The sequence below is a fragment of the Acartia tonsa genome, chromosome 2 (genome assembly GCF_053477335.1).
Source record: "Acartia tonsa isolate MP-2025a chromosome 2, ASM5347733v1, whole genome shotgun sequence".
Classification (NCBI taxonomy): domain Eukaryota; kingdom Metazoa; phylum Arthropoda; class Copepoda; order Calanoida; family Acartiidae; genus Acartia; species Acartia tonsa.
The window spans coordinates 28,100,623-28,113,832 of record NC_137261.1 but is presented as its reverse complement, the minus strand read 5'-3'; positions in this window follow the sequence as shown (position 1 = coordinate 28,113,832).

The window sequence follows — 13,210 nt, the reverse complement described above, 5'->3', positions numbered from 1 at the left end:
GACATTCTAGTATGTTGAATATTGAAATATATGTATAACTAGCGACTGGGGGTGGGTAAGTCAAACTTTTAATTTTTCAAATTCTTTTTTTTTTTTTTGGGGGGGGGGCATTTTTTAAGGTTTTCTCTTGGGAGGGTCCATATACCCTCAACCAAATGTAAATCTTCCATTTACATTTATAAAGCTTCGCAGTAAACGAGAACCATATCGGTTCATCGGCTAGTGAGATACTTACAAAAAAAGCTTTTATATATTAAGATAATGGGAAAAACAATTTTTTTCAATATTTATAAAACATAAATAATGTTTAAGTTTATCTGGGACAAGGCTATTCACCATTGTGATATCAATTTCTTGTAGAAACAAATTTTCTTTTGTGTTGGGCAAAACTTTGTTTTATTCTTATGTCAACAAATGGGGGAATTAATATATATTTATAAGAATAGATGTAAGCTAGAAAAAAGGGGTTCATTTTTTTCGCGTATTTTCCTTAAAGTTTGGTGTTGGGTTTAGCCAAGTAGCGGGAAATAACTTGGTATCAGACAAATAAGTTCATTGAAAAAGGAAGGGAGGTAGTTATGTGTATATACATCTATACTATAGATCTCTTATTTAGTCAAGCTGTTCTTAATTATGACCGTGTTATATATACATATATTTGGTCATAGTTAGAAACAGTTTAACTTAATAAGTGCATTTGACCAAACCCCGAAACCTAATTTTACGAAAAAAACGACCCTCTTAATATATTAGATTTCTGCTAGAAGACGAGAGCAATTTGACCAAATTTAGCGTTTTAAGCTTAATATGATAGGAGTTTACAGGTTAAATAATTTGTAATATAAAATCTATGAATTCTCATTTTATTGAGCTTATTGTACTTAAGTTTAAACAGCTTTTTTTAAAAAGTTTACTTGATCAGAAAGACAATTCTAATATGATGGGGATATGAATCAGAGATCTAAAGGGATAAAACAATGGCCGATTAATTGATTTACATTCCAAATGATAACACACAAAATTACCTGTTCTGTAGATTTTAATTAATGGTTGAATCGTTTGAACACTCAACCTAATATACCAACCAATCAAAATTCAGTAGAAGTCCCAAAGTTGTTAAACCAATGGAATAAGAAAACTTTATTGTAAAACTTTAGGGAACTAGTGTAATAAACAGCCCATTGTCACCTCTATATATCTGGATATGAATATGTAGATGTTTGCCTCTCTATTCTTTAACTTTATTGGAGAATTATTCAACTTTCTAAAACAGAACTTGTTATTGTTTTCCCTAACAAAATAGTCTTCCATATTAACTTTGTATAAAATATTTTCATAATTCAAATCAATTTAAAATTATAAACAAAATTGCATATAAATTTGTTGTAAAATACAGGATTCTGTTTAAGGACGCTACGCTTTCTATATCGTACCTAACTACTACAGGAATCACCATGCAAAGTTTGGAATCGATAGTTAAATTTTAACATACTTAAACAAAAAGAGCTAACCGTCACGTACGTACGGACGGACGTTCGTACAGAAATTAATTATAGAAAAGCTTCTCTGTTAAAAGTGTTATATTTATTATTATTGTCTTTTTGTATTATTGTTTAAGAAGTTTAAGTAAAATAAAACACACCAGTGATCTATGGTCAATAAATTAATGTACATCCCAAATGATGATACACAAAATTGCCCCTTCGTCTGAAGCGTAAGATTAACAGTAGAAATATTTGAAAACTTAACTTACTAAACCAACCAATCAATACTCACTAAAGTTTCCAAAGTTATTAATCAAACAAATAAAAAAAAACATTATATAAAACTTTGGGTACTTGTGTAATAAGCAGCCCATTGTCTCCTCTCTCTCAGAAAACACACGATGTTTACTTCTCATGTTTTGAGAAGAGGGTAACATTTCTGGAAACTGTGGGTCATATTTACATTTGTAACAAATTCAATTTTCTTTTCTTTTTTGTTTTGTATACAAAGATTTTCTTTGATTTTGTTGTGTTGGTACGTTAAAACAGTCATCTGTAATGAAAAACCTCTTTTTAATTGTGCTTTTTTTAAAAAAAAACATTGCGCTCTGCCCCCTAGTCTGCCTTACCACGGGCGCTCGGCCCACTAGCTTATAACATAACCTAACCTAATTGTAAAAATAAATATAATTCTCTGCGACAAAGCCCAAATTGTGTCAAAATTGTGTAAAAAATGATCCATGTGACGTCATAAAATGAGGAAGATGAGAGGAGAAGTGGGAAAGAAAACCCCTTAAAAAAGAGATGGATAATCCCTCATTTTTATGACGTCACATGGATGATTTTTGACACAATTTGGGCTTTCTCGTTTTGTCGGGGGTGGGGGGAAAGCTTAGTACTAAAATTTTCAAAATTTAAGAAAAAGAGGATAACGCCATAGAGTTTTGTTGTAATGGATATTATTATCCTTGTTTAAAGAATTTTCAACGAAAATTTGTGTGTCTCTTGCTAAGCTTTTTGCTAGAATTTAAGTTAACAGTTTTATAAGTTTGAACATTTCTTGTTTCTTCATTCTATCTTTTCAACTTTGTAAAATGTAATATAATTACAAACAAACACGATATTTTGTGAATGTAATCTATTTAAATCCTGTTAATGATTGTTATTAATAACATATTAAGGAAGATTCTACAAAGTTCTTTCTGACCACTTAGTCCCCCCTATTTTTAAATAAAATTAAAAACATAAGAATGGAGGTGGAATTTTTTCGTTTGTACTTTTTATTACTTAAAGGCGGGGTAATCCAGCATGGTAGGGATTATAAATAAATAGAAAAAAATCTAAAACTCTATCCTTATATAAAAATCGCACTAGAAAAAAATACCCCCTACAAGTTTTGTATTTTGCATATAATTTTATTTAAGAACTTGTGAAAAAGCAGCTAATAATAATGTGTTGAATGCTGATTCAAAATATCATGTTAGAATATGAGCTGGATGAGAATGACTTTGTGTGTGTAAGTGTGTGTGACTTTGTGAGTGTGAATGTGTGACTTTGTGAGTGTGAATGTGTGACTTTGTGAGTGTGAATGTGTGACTTTGTGAGTGTGAATGTGTGACTTTGTGAGTGTGAATGTGTGACTTTGTGAGTGTGAATGTGTGACTTTGTGAGTGTGAATGTGTGACTTTGTGGGTGTGAATGTGTGACTTTGTGAGTGTGAATGTGTGACTTTGTGGGTGAGTGTGTGTGTGTGTGCATTAATGTGTCTGTGTGAAAACAAACACCTCTATGCACATTTATGCAATATAAACACATATACAGCACAAATAAACAAAATATAACCATTTCTATTTTCAATTTTAAAGAAGATGTAATTCATAAAAATGTGTGGTGCAAAGAGTTCTATGTGATTTTTTTGTGTAAAATATACATAACCAGCAAACTTGTGATATTAAGTTATTTAGATTTACACCAGTTTTTAATGTTCTCTAATAAAGGGAAGCTTGCAGCGGGATTGTCATGCATAGAAATATATATGGAGAAGGAATATCATGACCTAGAATTAGGCGCGTGGTTTTTTTTACGAAGAAAAAGGTCGTGCAACTAAAAGGCTGTATGTTGTACGTTTGCTTTAATAATAGGGTGTGAAACTATACCTTGTTAAATCAGTTACGGATTTTCTTCCTCTTATGTGAAGTAGTAGGGTTTTTGTTTGTCAATTAAACTCACGACTGAGTTCTGCATTTAAAAAAAAAATTCTGTGTTGGTTTTAGGCTATTTATCTGCTCTTCTCCCTTCATTTGAATACAGATCCCAAAAGATTCTAGAGACGATATCGCTAGTACATTTGACTATATCTAGAAAGAAGCTTTTTTAAAATGTATACTGGCCTGCCATTGGTAGTTTAGTCTATGTATTGGCCTAACATTGGTCATTTGTGTTGTAAAACGTCATTTTTATAGGCATTATAAAGAGCTTCATCTGGAATTGCTAATTGTGGTGCACAGTCTATCTTTGATCATATGTTTAACATAGCAAATATTAATAAATATGACTAAAATTATTCAATTATATATTTTCTACATATCGAGAGAATCTAAGCTCTATTAAATAAACCTATACCTAAAAAAGATGTTTAAAATGCTGTATAATATATACAGGGTGCTAAACCCAAATAATCCGGAGAAAGAGGGGACAATGGGCTTTTTATTACACTAGTCCCCAAAGTTTTACAATAACGTTTTCTTATTTATTACCTTAACAACTTTAGAAACCTTTATCAAATTATTTTGATTATTGGTTCATTAAGTTGAGTGTTTAAACTTTCAAACCACTATTTTAAATCTACAGAAGGGGTAATTTTGTTTATAATAGGTAAAAAGGGTGTCAGTCTGTCTGTCATGCCTCAACAGACATGAAATTTTTTTTAAGTTTCGTGATTTTCTGTAAGTTTTGTTTTCTCTTTATTCCTTTTCTTTGTGATGCCAACTGAACATCAGCTCTATAACTCACTTTGTCCTTTATACCATAATTTTGTGTGCTTCACTTATTATGAATGTTGTCATCCTTGTTTCATTTATTTCTTCAAGCGTAGAAATTTTCATCACCTGTACATGTAGTGAATAGTGATATATCTAAGTATTCTGACAAGTCTAGTGTGCCTAATTGGCATGGACATACACCACACATACTCTGTATCTTTATCATGTCTCATTATTTCTCACTTCTACACTGACGTTTGATCAGGGAGAGAGGGAAGGGACATTGGGCTGTTTATTACACTAGTCCTCAAAGTTTTTAAATAATGTTTTCTTATTTGTTGGCTTTACAACTTTGAGGACTTTCATTGAATTTGATTAAATTGAGTGTACAAATGTTTCAACCAGTTATTATAATCTGCAGAAGGGGTAATTTTGTGTCTCATCATTAAGGACTTACATCAATTTATTGGCCATTGTCTTATCCCTTTAGATCCCTGCGTATGACATGGAAATCAGAAAAGTAAGGATTATCCTACATAAATCTAATAACGTTTTCAGGCCTGTCTGTCATAATCTTAGTACGCATTACCTTTCAGCGATAATTAATTCATGCAGGACGGTTTTGGGCTATTCTCAATTATGACTTGATTTCATGATTATTTGGGTCATCTCAAAAAACGCCTATCTCAAAAAACGCCTATCTCAAAAAACGCCCATCTCAGAAAACGCCTATCTCAAAAAACGCCTTTTTCATAAAATGCCTACTACATTATTTGTTTATAGAAACAAATTATCTGAATCTAGTGCAGTTCACGGTAAAATGTTCCAAGTAACGAATATATATAAAAAAACTATGAACTTTAAAGGCTGTTAGGGAAAGCAACTTACAGTGACTAATAAAAATTGACGTCATGCAATACAAATGACCAATGATAGGCCAGTATATATATTACAATTGGTCTATTACAATGTATACTGACCTATCATTGGTCAGTTGTATTTTATGATTTTTTATTAGGAACTATAAGCTGCTTCTGCTAACGTCCAATTGGCTGAACGTACATGTTATTGCTGTACATCATTATAAGCGGCATAAGAAGTCTAATATATAATCTTGTATAGTTAATATCTATTGGCGCACAGGGAAAACTTATCTAAAGAAAACACGCGTGAAATAAGTCTTTATCGCGAATTAATAAGCACTGCGAGAAAACTGTACACTTTCTTTTTCATATTACATGAAGGACGCCTAAAATTTTGTCGGTTAAAATTTTGTGCGAAGTAATATTTACATTCAGCCGTTTGGCCGGGGGCAGCCTTAAAAGTTCATGGATTTTTGGAGATAATAGTTACAAGGAATATTTTACCGTGAACCGCACTAGATCCAATTATTTTATGAAACTTTAAGTAGTTAAATAAGTAATTTAAAATGTTTTTATTTTTTTTGTAAAATATATTATTAAAGTGTACCATGGATCTGAATTGATAAGACAATGGCAGATAAATTGGTGTACCATCTCCAATTACGATTCACTAAATTACCTCTTATGTAGATTACAACTTGTTATTGAAACGTTTGGACACTCATTTTAATATACCAACCAATAAAAATTCAATAAAAGTCCCCAACGTTGTGAAACAAACGAATAAGAAAACATTATTTTAAAACTTCGGGGACTAGTGTAATAACCAGCCCAATATTTCCTCCCTCCCTGAAAGTGTACACTTATACAAGAGGCATACAAATATTTAGCTCCGACCCAATATCAAAACAATTTTCTGATAAATATGTCAAATATTTTTCTCGTATTCATTCGAATCCGGTGGATAAGAACCGGTTCTCATCCACACGGAAAAACTATGTCTAGCATCGTATTATATCCAGCTTTCTACGAATATAAAAATGTACAATCATAAGATTAATCTTAAAATTGTACATTCTATATCCGCGGAAAGCTGTTTATAATGCGATGCGAGAAATAACTATTCTTGTATAAAGTAAGATAATTTTGACTTTATCGTATGTGTTCAGCAAGTTTGATGTAGAAACCATAATTTGGTTGACCTTTCTTACAAAAAAAATCATAAAAAATTTTCAAATATTACAAATCCTGAGGCAAGAACTCAATCAAGGATATTAAAATATCAGGTGGATAAAAACCCATTCTCAGCCATACTGAAAAATCCTGTATCGTACCGTATCATATCCAGTTTTCTATGCATATAAAAATGTACAATCTCGGGTCTAACAAAACTGGTTTTAATCTTGTAATAGTACATCCGCGGAAAGCTGGTTATAATACGATGCGATTAATAATTAACTATTATAGTCAAAAAAAAGTTTTTCATTCCCTTAACTTTGAAGTTAAATTTTTTATGGCATTTTTATTTGGTTATTAAAAACTAATTTACGAATGTTTGAAATGAATGATTTTACCTTAAGTTCAGACAATGAAAGTAACATTTTTTTTACTAAAATCTTGATTATTAAAATTATTGAACATACAATAAACTGAAAATATATTTGTCTCACAATATGATTAGAATATATTTTGCTATATACGCTATATAAATGGATTTATTATTACTTGGATTTTACACCAGATTTTCATGCTCTATAAAAAAGTGAACTCTGTAGCGTGCTAAAATACCGATCTCCCCCATTTCCCCTCTTTACCACATCCCACGCCTTCCTACTGGATGAACGGCCCGACCAATAAATGCGAGGGGATATTGCAACCTAAATTGACGACAATTTTTCCCCTGTCAAAATATCCACGTATATTTTGCATCCATTGGTATATACCAGCAACTTTCCAATTATTTAGAAAAACAACGAGGAGAATTGCTTACAATTGAAACTAGACCACAACATAACCCCTAACTTTTTTCAAAGGGTTTATAACGTAGGTGTTTTGGTCGATATGATATTAAGAGGATCGAAAGAAGCAAAAAATGTCACTGTAGTCGAAATCTAAAAAATCTCTAGTAGAAGCTGAGATAATTGGGGAATAAGGTTCCGATACAAGCTATCCGTTAATACAATTGTACATAAAAAATGTACGTACCCCTAATTCAACATAAGCATTGCATTTAACACAAAAAAGTACTTCTAAACATTATTGAAAGAAGCATCCTCAATCCGAGAGGGGGATGGGACAATGGGCTGTTTATTACACTAGTCCCCAAAGTTTTCTTATTCGTTGGCTTAACAACTTTACGGACTTTAGTTAACTTTGATTGGTTGATTCATTAAGAAAGATGAATAAAGTCTACAGATTATAACGAAATGCGATAAAATAACTAATGAGAGGCCAGCATAAATTTTACCATCGATCATTTACAGTGTATATTGGCCTCTCATTGGCTATTCTATCGTATGACGTTATAATCTGGGGAGGGACTTTCATAATCTTCTTCATTAAGTTGAGTGTTCACACGTTTCAACCACTAATTTTAATCTACAGAAAGGGTAATTTTGTGTATCATCATTGGGCATGTACAACAATTTATAGGCTATTGTCTTAACCCTTTCTCAATGTTCATACATATCTTAATCCCTCTTTTTGCAGATAAATTGAATTACATTAGATTTATTGAGGGAGTATTAAACTAATTCCAAGTACAAGATTTATCATTAAAAGAATATACATTACTCTTCTGTAGGATAAAAATATTTAATACTCAAAGATTTATCATTTAAATCAAAAGAATTGCTGAAAACTAAAACTAAAATTATCTTGATATTTTTAAATCGAAGCTTTTCTATAATTATAGTCAGTCCATCCATCCGTCACAGACAGTTCTTTTCGTTAATTTAAAACGTTTAAATTGTCCTATCGATTTCAAACTTTGCATGATGATTCCTATTAGAATTAGATTTGAATAAGGAAGCCTAACTACTCTTTAACTGTTGCCAGAAAGTCCATTTAAAACATGCAAATTTTTTATTTTTTTTTTAACAACAAATTATTGTATGTTCCATAATTATCGTATTCATCATTTTTTCGCCAATTGTTTTATTAATGAGAAATTAATTTAACATTCGTTCTATATATTCAAAAGATTATAGAATTAATTACCATAAAACCTCTTATAAACATATATTTTGAAATAGTTTCAGACTGTGGTTTCAGAGATCTTACAGATCTTATCCTTCGGTCCATCTGTAATGCTCTGAATAAGATCAGAGGTCCTTAGAGAAATCAAGTTTATCCGTCTGTCGGTTAATTACGATAAAATATTGACAATTTTTTTGAAAAATTGTATTAGCTTCGCTAGTTGTGTTGTTATCCCTAATTTATCAATAGTTATTTCTCGCATCGTATTATAAACGGCTTTCCGCGGATATAGAATGTTGTACAATTATAAGATTAAAACCAGTTTTTTAGCCCCAAGGTGCCGAATGCACGGGCTAAAAAAACTGGTTTTTATCTTAAGATTGTACATTTTCATATTCGTAGAAAGCTGGATATAATACGATGCTAGACATAGTTTTTTCGTATGGTTGAGAACCGGTTCCTATCCACCAAATTCGAATGAATACGTGCAACTTTATTTTCTTACACTTTGTTTAAAGGAAAACTTTTACTTTTTTAATACTATTACAAAAAAAGTTAAATAAAAATAGTATAAAGATGTTCACTTTTGATGGTAAAACACAACAATAGGAAATTTTGCAAATCTTATTTAAGGTCTACTGCACAAAATGCACCCTGCAAAGCCAAGTTGAGCTGCTTGCTGATCATGTTTTCAGGGGAGGAAACACTCAGGGATCTAAAGGGATAAGACAATGGCCGACAAATTGATGTACATCCCCAATGATAATACACAAAATTTCCCTTTCTGTAGATTACTATTAGGGGTTGAAACGTTTGAAAACTCAACTTAATGCACCAACCAATCAAAATTCAACAAGGGTCCCCAAAGTTGAGCCAACGAATAAGAAAACCTTACAATAAAAATTTGGGGACTAGTGTAATAAACAGCCCATTGTCCCCCCTCTCTCTGGGACTGGATGTGTGTGCAAGTATTACGGCTACAAACTAGGCTCACAATAACATGCATTCTTATCATGCAGGATATAGGCACACCCAATGACGCACAGCTATCCTCAACAGTTTAGCGGATTTATAAACAACACGCTCCAAGCGGTCAATGGATCCTAAAAATAGACATACTTGCTGAATCATACCTTGTTTTACCTAAATTATACCTGATCCTTCTACGGGACTATAGGCTTTTAAAGATTTTCACTTAAATTACCCTATTATTTGACTTAAAAATAGCGTTCGACAAGACATCCTGTCGCTGTTTATAAGTTTTAATACAAAAAAGATGTTATTATTTTCTTTTAAGGCCATCCAAATGTCTTTTATTAGATTTAAATTTAACCGATATAATTGTTATTGGTTCCCTCTGCCGTTTCTATCCATATTTCATGAAATTTAAACCATGAGAAAGAGTTGATGAGAAAATAAGAAAAGTGTTGAGAGGATAAGTAAAAACTAAGTTAATGATAGAGGTATAGTATTAAGATTAAAGTAATTTTATCTAATGTAAGGTTTAACAAGGTTAACCTCAAGAAAAACGTAAATATAATGGTGGGACAAAGTAAATGATCAGTTAAGTTGTCATAATAAATAGGAAATAGAGTAATAGAAATAAAAGAAAAGAATGATAGGAAAATATATAAGAAACCGAGAAACCCTTAAATATCAATATAACAAATGTAGCATGACCAACAGACTGACAGACAAAGTAAGTTGTATGCTGTTACTTTTTGTTAAGGGATATCTTCACAAAAATTGACTTATCTATCTGAAATAGTATTGGTTAAAATTAAATTTTACCATATTGTTATGGACTGACAGACAAGATGAATTATAAAGTAGTTCTGCTACTAACCCGTAACTGTGGCTCGTCATGTAGCGCATTCGCTCTTCGTTGGGGATGTGATAGGTTCGTGGTACAATTAAAGAAGTTAAAAATTGTTCCTACTGTTACTATATTAAATAGTTTGAGTAGGGAGACAGGGATCTTAAGGGATAAGACAATGACTTATAAAGTGATGTAAATCCCCAATGATGATACACAAATTTACCCCTTATTTAGCTTACACTTAGTGGTTGAAAAGCTTGGAAACTCAACTTAAATACCAATCAATCAAAACTTAATAAAAGTCTCCAAAGTTGTAAGCCAACAAATAAGAAAACACTATTATAAAACTTTTGCTACAGCCCAATGTCCCCTTTCCCTTCTCAGACAAAGTGTTGGTTGTCTGTTGAATGTTACTTAAATGAATATCCAACAGTGGGCGGTAGAGCTCCCATGACAAGCGCGCGGATTTTGAAATTGAAGGATAAACCCACCCCAATTAGGTAATATTTTCGCTATTAAAAACTTAAAACACATAGATGTATTTATGTTAAGTATACTCTGCTAACTTAATTTGAAGTCAAATAAGCTGATCATATTTCTACCATCCACTTTCTTATATTATGCATGGAGTAAAACTTTAATTATATAGGTTAGTACTCTAGCCTATAACTTTTCCTCTAGATAAAAATACAGTTAATCTTTTAGATGATTGTAAATTTCATTGCTATTAATTATAGCATACTATTGAAAATCGGTATGCAAAAGATAAATTTCTTGTCAAGTTTCACAATTATCATTTTTATCTTTTGATATGATAAAGAGTAATGCATAATTTAATTTTCTTTTTTTATTAATTTTGTCGGGCATTATATACCAAAAATATTTGATGCAGTTATCAGTAAGTATATAAACAGCAGGTCAACAGTCTTTAGATTTATGAAATAATATTAAATATGTATTAGATGGTAGTTCACAGCACAAAAAACGTGCGAACAGAGGTTAGTGGGTTAAACTAAGCACTAATTTTATTCATCAAAAAATAAAAATCTCCCTGTGATAAACATGCTGCTACTTTTGTTTTCCATAAATTGTTACATGTCTTTTATTACTATAAATAAACATATGGTTGCCCTTTAACATCCAGGGGATTTGTATTCAAAATGGAAGGAAAAGGCAGAAAAATAGCCTAAAACCATTCTGAGACCGATTTAAATTTTCCATTATTTGGAGAATTCAATCAATTCATTAGTTATTGAAATCTTAAGCTAGCTACAAACAAAAAAAACCTTAAAACTTTAAAAAATAGAATAAGTATAAAATACATTTTACATTTGTGCCAATAAAAAAATTTTATCCTAAATTCATGTTAGTATATCATACTGTAATCTTAGGCAATATAATTATTTTTTAGGAACCGCTATTCTTGACTAGCTGGAGATTTAAACGCACACTAGATCATTTTCTGATAATATTTTTTTCTTACTGCCCTGTAATTTACTAACTACATTTCATATTTTGTTTTGATATCTATTTCAGCTTAAAACTGTAGTAATAATGTCACCAATCCTACTTTATAAAGTAGTAAGTTTTTTTTTGGGTCATGTGAAGGAAACGAAGTTGCGGGTTTCGTCGTATTTTAACAGTAGCTTTTGAAAGGTTATATTGGGTTAGGTTAGGCGATTGCCCCGCAAGGTTAGGCAATTGGCCCCGCGGGGTTAGAGCACCAGCAGGAGCTAGAAATAGGATAAAAGCTAATGTGAAAATATAACGAAAACCGCAACTTTGTTTCCTTTACATTAGCCAGTTTTTTTTTATAAAGCTTAAGATCTGAAAAGTTGTTAGGTTGTGTTTTTTAAGAAAGCGCAATAAATTTTTTTTTAGTTATTTTAGGCTATTTTCCTCATCCCCGGCCTTCCCTAGAGGATCATGTTGACTAATTAGTAATCTTATAATGTTAAGTAGTAAGTTTTGTGAATGTATGAATTAACATTCTGATATATATAAATGGTAATTTTGTATAAAAAACAAACATTGTTAACAATTTTATCAATATATTAAATACAAATGACTCCTTTTTTGTAATAAAACTTATAAACAGCGACAGGATGTCTTGTCGAACGCTATTTTTAAGTCAAATAATAGGGTAATTTAAGTGAAAATCTTTAAAAGCCTATAGTTCCGAAGAAGGATCAGGTATAATTTAGGTAAAACCAGGTATGATTCAGCAAGTATGTCTATTTTTAGGATCCATTGACCGCTTGGAGCGTGTTGTTTATAAATCCGCTAAACTGTTGAGGATAGCTGTGGACGCAATCGTGTATTTACGCTTGTAATCGGGAAGGTGATAGGTTCGAACACTGCGCCATAACTAAAGACGTTAAATATGGTTCCTAATGCTACTATGTCAGGTGAGCAACATTGATAGTAGGGAAATGTCTTGGCCCAAAACAGGCGGAGCTCATTACAGAATAATCTTTCCATTAGTGGTTTGAATGTGAAATTTCTCCTCAGTTAGATGGAGGATAAAGGGATTGCATGAATTAAAAATAAACAGGCACTGTTTTCCACAGAAATTAAATACGTTCATTCTACACCTATGAAATATTTTGGACATATTTTTTATAAAACGACTTGCTTTATTGCACTAAGATCCATGGCAGTTCTATATAGGAAATAAACGTCTATAAATGAGCTCGAGTCTTCCAATCATACAGTGTTTAATACTCTAATAGTGCTCGAATAATCCTAATTAAACTCTCATTGAACAAAGCGATAATACCTTTTTATTCTATTTATTTATAGAATTAATTAAGTTTTTCACTTCATGTTGATATTTGAATTATTTACTTCGCTACTTATGGATGT